Source organism: Silene latifolia, chromosome 7 (assembly GCF_048544455.1).
Source record: "Silene latifolia isolate original U9 population chromosome 7, ASM4854445v1, whole genome shotgun sequence".
In the NCBI taxonomy this organism is placed as follows: Eukaryota; Viridiplantae; Streptophyta; class Magnoliopsida; order Caryophyllales; family Caryophyllaceae; genus Silene; species Silene latifolia.
Window position 1 is genome coordinate 28,926,879 of NC_133532.1, and position 17,734 is coordinate 28,944,612.

Below are 17,734 nucleotides of genomic sequence, written 5' to 3' on the forward strand. Positions count from 1 at the left end.
TCCAACCAGGCAGGACGCCCGTCCAAGACTACAAGAATCCGAGCGTCTTTGCCATAGGGACGCCCGTCCAGAAGCCTCCCAGGACGCTCGTCCAAGCTACCCAGACGCTCGTCCAGCCACTTGAGAATCCGCTCGTCCCGACCCTTGGGCGCTCGGAATGTGTTACAAACCCACACGTCCTCTTCTTGCTCCATGAAAGATGCGCATATTTTTGAAAGACCGGCTAAAAGGAGACCCGCATCTTTTCTGAGAGGAGCGATTCCTGAAGGACTTAATCGTCATTTAAGCCCTTAGTAAACCTTAATTTGTGTACCTAATCCCCACTATAAATACCCCATTAGTCTAATTAGATTAATCATAGTCGTATTATCAATATTTAGTGTAGTTTATATCATTCTAATCTCTCTTTAATCTTGTAATCAACTTCTAATCAAGTCTTAATACAAATCTCATTTCCTTAATTTCTCTTTTGTTCATCTTTTATTTTGGGTAATTGAAGATTATTTGGGTTATTATTGGGAGATTGACAACCTTCCAATCATTCATCAAGTACTTCTATTATTCTTTGCTTTATTTTGGAATCATTATTAGGTATAATTCTCTTAATCCCTTTTTAATTATTGTTAATCATCTTCATTTATTCATCATGTTTTGCCTTGTTAATATGATTGACAACCTTGTTAACATGTTAAACTTGATAATGAGTGAGTAGTTTCCTTAACTAGAGTTAATGGGTAATTAGGGGAAACCAACATGGGGGATGATTCATGCTTAATTGAATATGTTTTCATAATTTATTTGCTTGCTTGTTGTGATCTCAACTTATGCACATGTTATGTTTGATGAAATGCGAGCCTATGAGTCTTTGCATTTTTTACCCATCACTTACCTTTTCAATGAGACTTGTAAGACATAAACCAACTCGAGTCTCATTAGACCATGCATATAGTTGAGTAGGGAGTATTAAGTCGACTTGTAGATGTTGTACAATCTAATCGATTCGGCTCCGGGACCCAAACCTTCCTAGAATTGTAAGATATAAACCAACTCGATCCTATCACAACAATAATTGCTTGCTTATAATTTGAGAATATTTTTGTATGATCAATTCCCATGAATCCCCTATGACCCCATGACACCCTAGTGCCTTTTAATCAATTGTTTACATCTCATTTTAGTCATCTTGCTTGTTTACTTTAATTGTTATTTAGTTTAGTGATCTTCTTATCTCAACCCAAATTGTGACACCCCTAGACACCGCTACTTGCAATCGAAAATCCTACATCAATACCCGTCCCTTGGGATCCGACCTTTACTTGCCTCTTTACTAATAGTAGAGTTGTTTGTGAAGTTATAAATTTTGTTTTGGTCTAGGTGCTCCTAACGACAAGTAACCGAAAATTAAGCTCCAAGTGAGTCCGACCAAAAATGACGCCGTTGCCGGGGACGGTGTTAACTTGATTTGATTTTCTTTGATTGTTATTAGTTGTGTCTTTCTTTGCCTTGGGGAAATAAAACTCCTCAAGGTTTGTTCTAATTGTTTTCATGTTGTTTGATATTTTTGCATGTCTAGAAGATCACAAGGTAACTTGTTACCCATTGATCACGAGATTGAAAGGACTTTGACAACCAATAGAAGGCTTGCTAGAAACACTTTGAGAGGAATTGATGAGGTTGTAGATATTCATTCTCTTGAGTTCATCAACCCTTTTGCAAGAGAAGGTGAGGAGAACCCAACACAAAATCAACCACCAAATCAATCACAAAATCAACCCACAATGCCTAAGTTTTCATCACATTCCGTACCAACCGAAGATAACCTACCCAATGGTACTCCCACACCACAACACTTAACCGGAAATTTCATTGCTAAATCCGCATTTATCCAATTAGTCGAAAGAAGCCAATTTGGGGGGATGCCTAGTGAAGACCCTCACTCTCATATGGAAACTTTTTGTGACTATTGTGATGCGATTTCACAAACCGGTGTGACTCAAGACCAAATTCGATGGGTTTTATTCCCTTTTTCTCTAATTGGCACCGCAAAACAATGGTTGAAAAGCCTTGATAAAGCTACTATTGGAATTGACTCTTGGAAGAAGCTGGATCTAGCTTTCTACAAAAAATTCTACTCTCCGGAAAAGACTAACATACTAAGAGCTCAAATTATGGGTTTTAAGCAAAGGGATGAAGAATCTTTGTATGAAGCTTGGGAGCGATTCAAAGGAATTTGTCGCTCATGTCCTCATCATGGACTTAGCGAGTGGTTCTTGGTACAACAATTTTGGAATGGTCTTTATGAAGACTCAAGAAACATTCTCAACATGGGATCAAATGGTATGACGATAATCAAACTTGGAACAAGATTGAGGAAATGGCGGTCCATAATTCACAATATAGTAGATCTCGCAAGGCTACTAGAGGAGGGAAGCATGAAGTGGACTCTATTACTCAATTGGGTGCTCAACTTAGTGCTCATATTGATACCATCAACTTGAAGTTTCAGAAGGCTATGGCTCTCAAACCCCGGGTAATTTCACAGGAAAGTGCTCCTCTTCGCAAGCAGACAAGAAGCAAAGAAAAGTGGTAAACTTGAAGAAGCCTCAAAATCACCAAAGCATCATGTTAATGCCATGGTAGCATCTTCATCAATCCCAAGTGGGATATGTGAGAATTGTGGAACTTTGGGACATGACCAAAGTGAATGTAGGGGAACAAATGAAAAAGTGAATGCTTTTCAAGTATACAAGAGTGGTACCCCTTATTCCAACTATTACAATGAAAACACCAAATTCCACCCAAATCTCTCATACAAAAGCCAAAATGTTCAAAATCCTCAACAAACATACACCCCACCTCCCATGAGAAACCAAAATCAAAGACCCTTTTTCAACCAAAACCAAGGTTACCAAAATCAAACTCCATACAATCAACAAAATGACCAAGGTTTTGATGTTCAAAAAGCGGTCCTCCAAATGCAAAAGAATCAACAAGAATTTTTCACTCAAATGCAAAAAGATAGCCAAGCAAAAGACATCACCATCAACAACATCCTAGCCCACACAAAAATGTTGGAAACTCAATTGACCCAACTAGCATCTTCAAACTCTCAAAGACGAAAGGGGCAATTACCACCTCAAAGTAATCCCACAAGACATGAAACGGTTAGTGCCATTCACTTGAGGAGTGGTACGAGATATGAAGGACCAAAGAAGAAAGTTGAGGATGAAGTTGTGGAAGCTAGTGACAAAGAAGAAGTTGTGCAAAACTCTAAGGAAGATGAACCAACAAAAGAAGAAGTTTCAAAGAAAAGTGAAGAAAAGGCTAAGGAGAAGGAGCCCATTGTGATTAGACTTCCATTCCCAAGTCGTCAAGCTAAGCCTAAGTTTGATGACCAACTTGGAAAATTTATGGAAATTGTGAAGAATTTGGAATTCTCGATTCCTTTCACGGAATTAATCAATCATGTGCCGGCCTATGCAAAGTACATGAAGGACATCCTTACGAAAAAGAAGTCGATCCGGAAGCTTGAAACTATCGCCTTCACTAAGGTGAGCAGTGCAATCCTTCAAGGGAGTTCACCTCCGAAACTTAAAGACCCGGGAAGCTTCTCAATACCGTGTACCATTGGCGACACCACGATCAACAAGGCTTTGTGTGATCTAGGAGCAAGTGTGAGTGTTATGCCGTATTCGGTTAGTAAAAGGCTAGGGATGGGAGAGCTTAAATGTACCAACATCACACTCCAAATGGCCGATAGGTCGACGAAGACACCGTTAGGGATATGGGAAGATGTTCCCGTGAGAATTGGCAAATTCTTCATCCCGGTGGACTTTGTCATTGTTGACATGGAAGAAGACTTCAATATTCCGATCATCCTAGGTAGACCTTTCTTGCACACCGCGGATGCGGTGATAGATGTGAAGCACAGAGAGCTTACTCTAGAAGTGGGAGACGAGACCATAAATTTCAATCTTGACAAGACCATGAGAGCTCCCCGTTTACATGAACCATGCTTTATGGTTGATCACTATAGCCGGAAGGATGATAGGAAGAAGTCGAAATTCCAATGGAAAAAGAAAGTTGATGATGCTCCATCAAAAGAGCAAGGAAATAGCAACAATGAGAGCTTGAAAAGCTCACCCATGACAAGTGAAGAGGATGGCCTCATTGGCCAAAACAAGAAAGAAGGAGAGATGTCTCTATCAACTCAAGAAATTTTTAAAGATCAAGTAGACGAAGTTTGCGGTCTTTGGGATGATGAGTTCGAAGGGATATTCAATCCCTATATTGGTAATGCTATGAACCAAGACCATCACGGAGGAAAAACAAGTGCAAAAATCTATTGAGGACCTTTATCATGACAATGAACAAGCTTTCGAATACTTCTTCAAGGTGTTGAGTAACACCAACAACACCTTGAACATGCCCCCTTGACATCTCACATTGGATAAGAGTTTGGTGGAGTCCTCCCTAAACCACCATTTGTAAATATTCTAACTCCCTAACTTGCATTTCAATTTTTACATTGCATTCTTTGTCATTTTTAGATTTATATTTTTGTGCCTTGATCAAGATATTCATCATTTTTTAGAGAAGTGAGGGAGGGAATATGATTTCATTAATGTGTAGTGCTTTGACTTAGTGTGGGGATAGCAATTGCCTAGGCTATTCATGCCTTTGTAATGCCCCTACTATGAAGAACACGAGAATTGAAGAATGAAAATGATACAGGTTATGCAGGACCCACGGATGGACCTGAATCCGTGTGGTCAAGGAAGAATCCGAGCGGCCAAAAGGAGAATCCGCTCGTCGTCAAGGAATCTGAGCGTCTAAGATGCAATCCGCTCGTCTGGCAAAGCTGCAGAATTCAAAAAACTGGTCTGTCACAGAATCCGAGCGTCTTAATTGAGAATCCGCTCATCTGATTCTGGACGCTCGTCTTACAGGAAAGACGCTCGTCTTTCTGCTATTGAATTTTAAAGTTTCTCCCTGTAACAGAATCCGAGCGTCCGCCCAGGAAGACGCTCGTCTCAAATTGAAAAATCCGCTCGTCTTTGCTGAAAGACGCTCGTCCTGTGTCGTCTTTTCCTGAGACAAAACACGAAGAATCCGAGCGTCCCGACCCCTGGTCCGCTCGCCCTCCCCTGCTATTTCAAACATAACGGGTCTTTTAAACCCTCTTCCCTCATTCATTTTCATTTCTTCTACATTCAAACACTACCCAAAACCAAAAACCCCAAAAACCCTCATCCTCTACATCAACAAAACCAAATTTCCTCAACCAAATTCAATAAAATCAAATCCAAACTTCCTCACAACAAAAATTAATCACTCATTTTACAACAACAATTGATTCAAACACCAAAGTCTTCAACTTTTGAGTCGATTTTTAGGATATAAATCAACATTCATCCTAAATCAATTTGGGCATCACTAAAAATTGAAGATTTCAATCTTTCATTGGTGTAATCAAGCAAAGGAGAATAGCAAGAACTAAAGGAGGTAACAAGGCACCCCCAAAGAAGACACTTTCAAAAAGGCAACAAGCTCTTCAAGCAAAACAATTGTCAAAGGCATTGGTAGTCCATGAGGCAAGATTGGAGGTTCAACAAGGTCCCCCTATGGAAGCTACAACATCAACAACTCCGGTCATTGAGCAATTATCCAATTATCCGGAGGTAACTTTCACTTCCGACTCTCATTGGGATAAATTTGTCCTCTTTGCTAAGAAGACCATTATGCCTACAAAATTTATTTGTGAAGATGCTTTGACAAAATTGGGTGTTCTTGAACAAACCAAAACCTTCTTTGAGTCTATGGGATTGGGTAAATTGTTTACCATAAAAGAATTGACATACCCCTCCCTCACCTTAGAATTTTTGAGTTCCTTGAAAGTCACAAGGGTGGAGACTATAACCCACATCGAGTTTCGTCTTGCAAATGTTGATAGACGCATCACTTATGGCGAATTGAGTAAGATTTTAGGCCTTAGCGATACCCCGAAATATACAAAGATCCCCGACAAGTATGACCCCGCTCCTCTTTGGGGGGCAATTTCCGGAAAGAAATTTGTGCGCTTTCATGATTGTCGTGCTCTATTAGTCCACCATCCGGGCATTAGAGTGTGGCATAAGGTCATTGGGAATACTTTGATAGCAAGAAATGGCACTAATCATCTTACGAAGCTCGATTGTGTTCTTCTTGAGTCGGCCTTGAACATTGGAAGGGAATTTACTAAGCCATATAATGCTCTAAGAATTTTGGTTGAACGATGGCTTAATGTCGATTGTGATAAAGAGGGCACCGCTTTCATTGTAAATGGAGGACTAGTTACCCATTTGGCCAAGTACTTTAGCCCAGATTTCAACAAAGACAACATTATGTGGCGGTTAAAGGAGGCCATCTCATTGATATGGACACCATGATTCACAAGTTTAAGTGGGTCAAGCATGATTCTCTTGACACCAAATATGGGTGGTTAACAAATGAAGCTAGATCCTTCACCTTGCCTTCAAAAATTTGCCGATTGAATGTTCACCGACCGAACTACCTTCTTCCACTCTCCGAGGAGACCGAGTATATTATTCAACAACAAAGAGGCGAGATTGACGAGCCCTCCTCCTCCATTATCACCCCACCTTACCCATTTGAGTATCACGAATTCAAACCCAAGGATGTCGAGGTAGGAAATGATTACATGACTCTACTCATGAAGGAAATGCACAAGCAAGCTTACAATGATAGAGTGGATTCTTACAAGGCCCAATATCCGCCCCTCCTACATCTAGCTAGGCAAGGACTTCTTGATCCATCATGTCCTTTGCCTAGTTGGGCGGATAGGGAAGCTTTCTTTCCTAGCACCTCTAGTGGTGGAAGACCGGGTGGAGAGGAGAATGTTGATGAGGAGAATGTTGATGATGAGGGTGTTGATGAAGAAGGTGAAGAATAAAAGGTTCAAGAAGGTGTTCAAGAAAAAGAAGCTCAAGAAGAGGAAGAGGAAAGTGAGGAAGAGCAAGGAAGTGAAAGTGGGAGTGGAGATGATTCCACATCTATGGAGGAAGATGATGATAATGATGATATGATAGAGGATTAGCAAACCTTGGAGGCTCCTACATTCTTTCATCTCCCTTATGGTTTGTCTACTTCTTTTGTTTTCTTTATTATTTTGATCATTTATTTTGTGGAGTCCTAGCAACATGGAGGACTAATACCTTGGCTTCATTAAGGTGTTCATTTTTATCGTTCCCAACTTGTAAAATCCAAAATGACAATCTTTAGTTTCATGCATTGCATTCCATGTGCATGAACTACCCCGAAATTCAAGACGTTAGAAATAATGTCTATTTTGGTTTGGTGAAGTCCATGCATATGCATTGGGAGCTAATTTAAATTATGCTCTCCGCCATAACAAAAACACATGCATCATGTAGTGTAGCTTAGTATAGTTTGCACTTAGTATAGAAATCATGTATCATACATGCATAATTTCCTATCGTATTGGCCATTCAGAACAATGCCCATACTAGTGTGGGGATGGGAAATTCTAACTTGACTTTTATTCAAAATCCAAAAAAAAATCAAAAAAAATTTCGAAAAATCCAAAAAATTTAAAAAATTGAAAAAACCAAAAACGTGTTCATTTCCTTTTTAGTGTAGTATTGTATATATTGTTTTGTATATATTGTGTTTGTTCATCCTTGTTCACATTGATTGACTACGCCACATTCGAGATATGAGGATATTGAAGACCGCATGGTATGATCTTTCCAATCTCCTTTTTCCTCTTTATGTTAATGACTATGTGGCTTTATTTGGATTGATGCGGTAAAAACAATGTGAATTTAGGATTGCATTTAGATTATTTGGCATATTAGTTGGTAGAGGCATATGCATTAGGATGTATAAATGTTAGTTGCATCATGGCATGTAGTTTGCATGTTAGAAAAATTTTGTGAAACCGTCTACTTGGGAAGCTTGACAAGTGTACATAGGCCCTAGTAGATGCTTTTTATTCTGAAGACTTTGCTTGTTAGAATACTTGTAAAACACCCTAGGATGTGTCATGCTAGTATCATTTGGCCCATGGATTAAGGCCTAGTCAAGAGTACCTTGTGGTGTGATAACTCCTTGGTTACCGTTTATTCCAAGGTGACCCTTGAAACCATGCAACCATCATTCATCCATGTTATACCATACATTTTGTCATCAAAGGAAATGGGTACAAAAAGAAATTGTTCAAAAATTTGAGTTCAAGAAATGAAATGAAAAGTCAAAAAGTTTGCAAATGCATCAAAAGAAAAGAGGAGTAACAAAAATGAAAACTCCTATGCTTCAAATATAAGGCACCCTCGTTACAAATTGAGGTGACTTTGAAAATGTTCAAAAGAAAATGCAAAAAGTTGAAAGTTGTCAAGTATTGAAATGCCAAAAATCAAAGGAAATGGCAAAAAGAAATTGTTCTCAAATGTTATATGCCACAAGAAATTGGGGGGAAAAACAAACAACAAAAGCAAACTCCCAAATGAAACTCAAATACTATCGATCCCTTTATCCATCTTATCCACTTTTGTGCATGGTAGAGAGGGGACGACCCTTCTTCTTATCTAGGCAAGAGGGGGAATTCCGCGATCCTCCAGTGTTTCTAACACCATAGGGAGTCTATTCTTGACAAAAGCATTTACCGATTGAGGACAAAGGTACCCTAGCTTGACACAACTTGGAGGTGATTTATTGGTATCCTTCTAGGCTTAGTAGTTTGAAGAAATTGCATCTATGAAGGAGTGTGTACCCTTGAATTGCTTCCCCTTTAGATAATTTCCGCCACTTAGATGAGGAAAGTGGCTATTCTTTTGTAGATACATCCATTACTTGATTTTATGTGCTTTAATATTTGGATGTGTCGCCATTTTGGCAAGACCCACCTTGCCTTGCAAGAAGGCATCCTACCTCATGGTTGTCTTGTTGTGAGTTGAAGGGGCGGAGTGAGACCCGCTAATTGTCTCATGTCGGCTATATTAGTAGAATAGTTTAAATGGGTCCTAGTTTTGGCACCTCTTTACGCGGGACGAGCAAAGGTTCGGTTTGGGGATATTTGATGTGACCAATATTTGAGCATATTTAGTCCCCGAATTAGCCTCGTTCCTATGCTTTTTAGTGCATATTTGGGTCATTTACTATCTTTAGTCCTTTGTTTTGCATATTCTTTGAGGTTTTGTTTCCTTGATAGGAGAGGAGTGCAAACCTTGCATTTTCATGGCAAAATAGAGCTAAATTGATCGAATCTAATGACCAAGCATCAGAGAGAATACAAGACTAGAAGGCCTTTGTACATATTGTAGTAGATGGGCAATGATGAAGAATATCCTTGCATCCCCGACAAAATCCCGGAGGATTATTGGAAGAAGAGAAGAAGAAAAGAAGAAAAGGAAGGCTGGAACGAGATCCGCTCGTCCAACCAGGCAGGACGCCCGTCCAAGACTACAAGAATCCGAGCGTCTTTACCATAGGGACGCCCGTCCAGAAGCCTCCCAGGACGCTCGTCCAAGCTACCCAGACGCTCGTCCAGCCACTTGAGAATCCGCTCGTCCCAACCCTTGGACGCTCGGATTGTGTTACAGACCCACACGTCCTCTTCTTGCTCCATGAAAGATGCGCATATTTTTGAAAGACCGGCTAAAAGGAGACCCGCATCTTTTCTGAGAGAAGCGATTCCTCAAGGACTTAATCGTCATTTAAGCCCTTAGTAAACCCTAATTTGTGTACCTAATCCCCACTATAAATACCCCATTAGTCTAATTAGATTAATCATGTTCTTCTTATCAATCTTTAGTGTAGTTTATATCATTCTAATCTCTCTTTAATCTTGTAATCAACTTCTAATCAAGTCTTAATACAAATCTCATTTCCTTAATTTCTCTTTTGTTCATCTTTTATTTTGGGTAATTGAAGATTATTTGGGTTATTATTGGGAGATTGACAACCTTCCAATCATTCATCAAGTACTTTTATTATTCTTTGCTTTATTTTGGAATCATTATTAGGTATAATTCTCTTAATCCCTTTTTAATTATTGTTAATCATCTTCATTTATTCATCATGTTTTGCTTTGTTATAATGATTGACAACCTTGTTAACATGTTAAACTTGATAATGAGTGAGTAGTTTCCTTAACTAGGGTTAATGGATAATTAGGGGAAACCAACATGGGGGATGATTCATGCTTAATTTAATATGTTTTCATAATTTATTTGCTTGCTTGTTGTGATCTCAACTTATGCACATGTTATGTTTGATGAAATGCGAGCCTATGAATCCTTGCATTTTTTACCCATCACTTACCTTTTCAATGAGACTTGTAAGACATAAATCAACTCGAGTCTCATTAGACCATGCATATAGTTGAGTAGGGAGGATTAAGTCGACTTGTAGGTGTTGTACAATCTAATCGATTCGGTTCCGGGACCCAAACCTTCCTAGGATTGTAAGATATAAACCAACTCGATCCTATCACAACAATAATTGCTTGCTTATAATTTGAGAATATGTTTGTATGATCAATTCCCATGAATCCCCTATGACCCCATGACACCCTAGTGCCTTTTAATCAATTGTTTACATCTCATTTTAGTCATCTTGCTTGTTTAGTTTAATTGTTATTTAGTTTTGTGATCTTCTTATCTCAACCTAAATTGTGACACCTCTAGACACCGCTACTTGCAATCAAAAATCCTACATCAATACCCGTCCCTTGGGATCCGACCTTTACTTGCCTCTTTACTAATAGTAGAGTTGTTTGTGAAGTTATAAATTTTATTTTGGTCTAGGTGCTCCTAACGACAAGTAACCGAAAATTAAGCTCTAAGTAAGTCCGACCAATGGCTCTCATGTAGCGTGTGAGGACCGCAAAGCTAGGAGTAACCCAGTCCCAACGATCTAGGCTACTCAAGTCAGCAAGAAACGGAAGAAGCTTAGTCGACGGCCTCTCCCCCTTGTTTCCGAGGTAAATCGAAGACAAGAACTACCACAGCCACAAACAAGCCCACTGCTCAGCAGTTCAAGGAGGTGGAGGGATCGTGCGTCCGTCCATCCTCACCCTCGCCGGAACCCTACCGTCGAAGTTTTCCCTCACGTAGGTACTCGGCACCAAACCGGGAACCTGGCCCTCACTCGTGGCTAGGTTCCAGTCGATCAGACTCCTCGCCTCGACCGAATCTACTCTCATGGCCGTCGACGGCCACACCACCGGCTCCTCTCCACACGGCAGACCCGAGATCATGCCGTAATCCTCCAGGGTGACCCCGATCTCTCCAAAAGGCATATGGAAAGTCGAGGTAGTGTCCCAAAACCAATCAAGAAAGGCTCGAATCAGGCAAAGGTTCACCCGAATCTTCCTTTCCTTGATCTCCCTCCAAGCTCGCACCAAGGCGTCGAAAGCTCCCTACTTGATGATGGCTCGCTCCTCCTCTGTCAGCTTCCCGAAGGCATCCATCATCACCGTGTAACCAGAAAAGGACCTCATGTTCCCAGCCTCCTGTGTCAATTCAAAATAAAATCTTTCTTAAGCATAGAAAAGCGCAAAAGTAAACAAACAAAGAAGCAAACAAGGATATATGCAAGGAAATGAGAAAAATAAATGGCAAGTGGAAGGCTCACCATACTCCTTGCCGTCATGTACGACAAGTGGCTCTCCGCTGCCCAAATGAGATGTCTACCATCCCATTTCTCGGCCCACTCAGGCGCTCCTGCGAGCTGGTGGCCGCCTCGTCCCAAGTTGGCCCTCCGTGGGGCCTCCTCCTTCTCCTCTAGGTCTTCCTACATCACCTTAACGGTAGAAGGCTCAAGCTTAACGTCAGTCTCCATGAAGTCTCTCCCCGACGTAGAAGGAATATCCTCTGCGATCAAAGTAAATAAAGCAATATCAGAAGCGTTTTCAAGCATTTCAAGAGCTTAAAAGCGGCATTTCGGGCCATCTTTGGCCATGCTTTCCTAAGTCCAAACACTCATGTGGTTGGATGGGTCAAGAAGAGTCTAAGTTCGAGCCTAGTTGCGGGTTTGAGCCGAAAATTCGGCAGCATTTCGCTACAATGTCAATTATGCAATATAAAAATGTCCCGGAGAAGCTGTCACAAATCAAAAATCTGGCATGATAGCAAGTTTACCCATTACTCAAGGGTTCCAAAACACCAAATTTCATCAAAAATGGGCTAGTATAGAGCCATTTTCGAAGAGTTTTACGGTTTAGTAGAGAAACCGTCACATTTCGCCCTCAAATCCTTAATACCTAACGAAAATTCGAAAGGGATATATGGTTGTGTTTCTATCATGGCCAATTACTCATTTTTAATATCAATTTCATGAGGCAAATCCATTTGGGATGAAAGCCCCAAATTTTTGAAATATAAGGGTATAAAAACCCTAATTTTCGACCTAAAATCAAGCTCAAATGCGAATTAAAGCGAGTACAAGACACATACCTTGATTAGTCATGATTTATGGCGAGATTTGATCAAGTTTTTAACGGAATTTGTTTGGGTTTTGATAAAGAAACGAAATATTTGTGTTTTGAAATGGAAATAAAATACGACCTTAAGTCGGGTTTTTACCCAGAGAGGGACGAGCTTGGGAAAGGACGCAGCACTAGCTGCGCCTCTTCCAAAGGTCCCAGCTCTTGCTGCGCCTTTTCCTCAATAGGTTTCCTCCAAAATTTGTTAAAATTAGTTATAAGTTCGTTATTTATGGGCCTAGGCTTTGTGCACCTCTTCCTCAGCATATGACTCCTTTTTTTGGGCGTTCTCTACGTCCGAATCGGCATTTTCTCTGCAATAGACTACAGGCATCCACGACATTTTGTTTCCTGCAAGAACCCATGATCACTAAATATAGTTCATGGGCTTCTCCTCTTTATGGAAATTTTGCTTACAACAACCCGAGTATATTTTCTCCACAGCAGTGCTAAGGACACGTTGTTGTCAATCAAATACCTTTGTTTTCTTCGACGATGCTAAGGACGCGCCGTTGTCGATTTACACTTTTCCTCAGCGATGCTAAGGACGCGTCGTTGTCGATACCTTTATTCTCCCCAGCGGTGCCAAGGGCGCGCCGTTGTCGACCCAATGTATGATTCAAACTCGACAGAGTCATCATTATGTTCCAACATATGATTCAACCCCGACAGAGTCATTAATATGTTCTAACGTATGATTCAACCCCGACAGAGTCATTAAGATGTTCCAACGTATGATTCAACCCCGACAGAGTCATCGATATGTTCCAACGTATGATTCGACCCCGACAGAGTCGTCGATGTGTTCCCCCAGTGAGAGTTCGTTGCCGCTTATAGCCCACGTACTTCTCAAAAATAGAGTTCGCTTGAGGACAGACACAAGCAGATTCTCCAGGTATGATTTCTTCTTATGGCTGGCGAGCTTCCTTACGTAGTCTAATGGACTTTAAACGACCCTCCCCGATATTCGACAGACTCTAAAATGTTCCCAACGACAGGTCCTTGGCTAAGACCCCTTGAGCCGCCTCGCGTTGCCATAGTCGTCAGGTTGTAATCTTCGATTGACCTGATGACTATACTTTGACTTTCGCCTTGTCCAAGCCTCAGTCAAAGTGGGGGCTCTGTAGATACCTCATTTCTGCACCTCCCCCCAACCACTCAGTGATGATTGGGCCACATGTTTGATACGCGGAACTATTTTATGGTAGTTCGTAAGTTCATCGACAGGTGATAGCTGCAACACTCAAGTCAACCTCATGGCCGTCATTTACGCGCCAATACGGTTGTTTTGACAGTAATTAAAGTTCACTTGGAGTCTGGGTAAAAAAAACGCTTCAATTTCTAAAAGCCATTTAAATGTCGAGTCGGAATGTTCCGGAGTGTTCTAGAATTCTCTGGATATTTATTCCTAATTAAATTTAATATTTTTAAGGAAATATCTTCCGTGTATTGTGTTTCATGGAATAATAAAGTGTATATCTACCGAAATTCCATAAAAAACGCGGAAATCTTTCTTGCTGAGGAGGAAACCTTTGGGGAAATGACGCAGCAGGTGCTGCGCCTCTTATAAAGGTCGCAGTGGCTGTTGCGCCTCTTCCCCAGCCCTCTTTTCATGCTTTCCAGAATATTTTCGTGATTTGTTTCCGTATCCGTGTCTTTCCTAAACTCCTTCGCGTGTTTAGTATAAATGGAGACCTTATATTTGGCACGCGAGTGTCCTCCTTTCTCTTCTCTCTTTGCATTATAAGACCACGCTTTTGCTTTCGACGCCTACGTGCTTGATCAATCGACCACGTAAGCTCAGATCATTTTGAGTCCCAGTCACGTTGCATAGACCGACCAATTTGACCAACTCCACCTTAATCAATCTAATCAATATTTTAAATCCTTTAACAAGGGCACTTTCAACGCATATTCGAGTCGAGCAATCACTAAACGATAACGTTAGTCAATCTCGTTTCGTCAAACATGTAAGTCTGAGGGTCTAAAATCCTATTTTGTTTATTGTACTTTTTATTTTGTATCATTAATGTAAGGTCTACATCAAAAGTACGTTCAAAACCGTCTTTAAAAACCATCTTTTAAACCGTATTTACAAAACAGCGGAGATCTGACGTCGAGAACAAACGCAGCAGCAGCTGCGCCTCTTCAAAGAGTCGCAGTATATGTTGCGCCTCTTCCTGAGGCTGCCGCTGCTCCTGCTCTTCTTCTTTTTCTTCCTCAATCATCTGTAATTTTCTATTTTTCTTATTTTCTTTCGTTTCTTTTGTTCGTTTCAGTATATAATCATGTTTTATTAATCCTTTTCAAATTATAACGGTTAATTCGACTTAAATCCCTTATAATTCGATATTTGCGGGGTTTCGTCATCTTATTCAAACCCGGATTTAAGAGGCTCGATTCGTTCATATCAAGTCCCTTGAATTCGTCTTTGATATATGTTTTAATTATGTTTTCTTCATCAATTCTTAATCTTTAATTTCCGCCTCTAATTTCAAGTTTGTACATAAACCCGTTTTAGACATCGTAAATAATATCTAACCAGTAGTAATTCGTTTCAATCCGTTTTTATCATCTTATGACAATATTAGTATGCATGTAATCAATTAAAATACTTCAACTTGATCCTAATGTCAATAATCGACCTTAAATTACCAATGAACGATAACAATCCGCGGTTCTGACTTCACAACCAGAATGCAACTGGAGAACAGACGCAGGGAGTGTTGCGCCTCTTCCAGAGGACGCAGCAGAGGCTACGCCTGTTCTGGGTTGGCTTCTGTCTCTGAACTCATTGTCGCCTTGACGTAGCTCCTAATTACATATTTAATCAACTAATAATCGTATTATCACCTCTAATCTGACGTATTTTCATGCTTTTATTTTAATTTTATTTTCTTTTATTTCCTTCTCCAAAATCTCATTTTTGAGCGTGCTTTTGACGTAGATCAAGTAATCTTGGTAATTATTGTAATTTTAATTATTGCAATTAATTTTATTATCTTGTATGATTTATTGTATGGTTTTCACATGTAATGAATCTAACATCTACTTCAACCACATTGTTTGCTAAACACGTGTTAACCGACATAGTTTAATTCACATGCTAGGATTAATCTGTGTTTGTTGCATTGCATGCATTACATCGACGACATATCAAATATGAATGATTTACCTAATCATTAGTAGAGGCCGCTATCGAGGAGGGCGGGATTAGGCGTTCGTTTAAAAAGCTTCCTAATACGTACCCTCACCCCTTACTCCAGTTATCTCTGGACATCTGTGTTCATTGGCATCTTCGAGAGTCATTCTAGACATAGAATTCTAAGGGTAACGAGTTCTTAGTATTCATGTCATTACTTTGTGTCTTGACATGACACGAGGTATTCGAATGGTTTCCAATTTTTCCACAATAAATTGGCGGTGACTCCACAAATGCAGGCTTATTCAACCTTTCACCGGTTTCAATGCCTCACAAATAGGTAACGACCCATGACGTGCTTTGGCAAACCCAAGGCTCCGTGGGAGAAGTGCCGCCGCCTCGAGACCAACGCGCAAGTGCGCGCGGCGCGGGTGGCCCATGTCCACACCCCTAAACTTATGAAGAAATTGGTAGATATATATTTCGCGAAGGTTGCCGCAACTTCAGACTCTGTTTTCTCGTTGACTTCGCGTTAGGTTGCATTGTGGAAATCTCGGCAGGGGGCTCACTCTTCTGATTGGTTGCGTGCGGTTTCTATTTATGGGCTGGGGCAGACTATGAATGGGAGGACCTATCGTAGTGTGTTTAGCTATCGTCTCGGCGTCCCGTTGTTCACGGTGTCTAGGCGATGTCCTGCTTGTTCTCGCGTTTTAAATGGGGATGTTTATGGCGATCATGTTATGTCCTGTGCTGGTACTGTGGGCGTTAAGCATCAGCATAACCTTGTTCACGATACCTTATTGAACATCTGCTACAGGTCGGGGATCTCTGCTGGTAGGGAGGTTGATATCGGTTTGGTTGATGGGCATGGTAGCTCCCTTCGTCCGGCGGATCTGCTTCTTTATTCCTGGGACATGGGACGTGATGTGTGTGTCGATCTGACGAGGTCTTCCCCTTTATCTCAGACTGGGTTGTCCGATTTTGTGCCGGGTCGGGTTGTTGCTGATGCTGCTCAGCAAAAGTGTGCCAAGTACCGGGATTTGTGTATGACGGCTGGCTATGGTTTCTTACCCTTCTCCTTTTCTTCACTGGGGGAGCTGGATACGGATGTTGTGACTTTGCTCAAGCGGATCCATAAATTCTCTGTTTCTCAGGATGCAGGGGTGCGCGTGGCCGCTTACATTTTTACTAGACTTAGCTTTGTTATCGCTAAGGGAGTGGAGGCCCAGATTGTATCTCGTCTACCCACTAATTTCTTGTAAACATTTTGATTATTTTAAATAAAAGTTCCGTTTCTTAATAATAATAATAATAATAATAATAATAATAATAATAATAATAATAATAATAATAATAATAATAATAATAATAATAATAATAATAACTCTATTAATATTAATATTTAATTATATATTAATGATTAATGATAAGGTTGAGTCGAGCTGAACTTAATAGAACTGAAATTAAGAGAGCCGAAGTAAGCTGAAATGGGCTGAGCTGAACTGAAGCTAGCTAAAGTGAGCTGAATAAGGGCTGAAATTAAGCCGAAAAGAATAGGGCCTAATTAATCTTTGTAAAGATCATAGGGGACTTTACATTATCAGCTCTATTTCTCAATTTGTAAATTTCAAGAGTCAATAAGAAGTGAGAGTTTGTTATGAATCGAGTGATCTCTCTCTTTTTTAGCTGCACAAAAATTGGTACCTAATTCGAGTGATCTCTCTCTTTTTTACCAGAGTCCTGATGAAGGATGGAAGAGAGAGTTTGTTATGAATCTCATTCATCTGTGCTTGTCTCGAAATGAGAACGTTTAATTTGTTTTGTTTAATGTTTAGACTCACCAGTATTTTTCATGAAACATTTTTTCATGCGGTTTTTTGTTTAACAACATTTTTATTTTGGACGCTTAATATTGGTATGAATAATTTGGATTGTTCTTTGGCTATAATTTTTCGTTAGTAAGTTATAGTTAATGGATAAAAAATGTACAACTCTTTTTATAATTTAATAAACCCTATTATGATAGAGGAAAATTGGATATTGAATCCATTCCAAATGTGAACCAAACACCATGAATGACATATACA

The 17,734-nt window shown here is 40.2% G+C and overlaps 1 non-coding gene across 1 annotated transcript; it reads right to left on the minus strand.

The window, feature by feature from the left end:
* Positions 1–2,150: 2,150 nt before the first annotated feature.
* Positions 2,151–2,257, minus strand: LOC141593594 (small nucleolar RNA R71). The gene has a single exon (XR_012521668.1). It is a non-coding gene; the product is annotated as a small nucleolar RNA R71 (small nucleolar RNA).
* Positions 2,258–17,734: the final 15,477 nt, after the last annotated feature.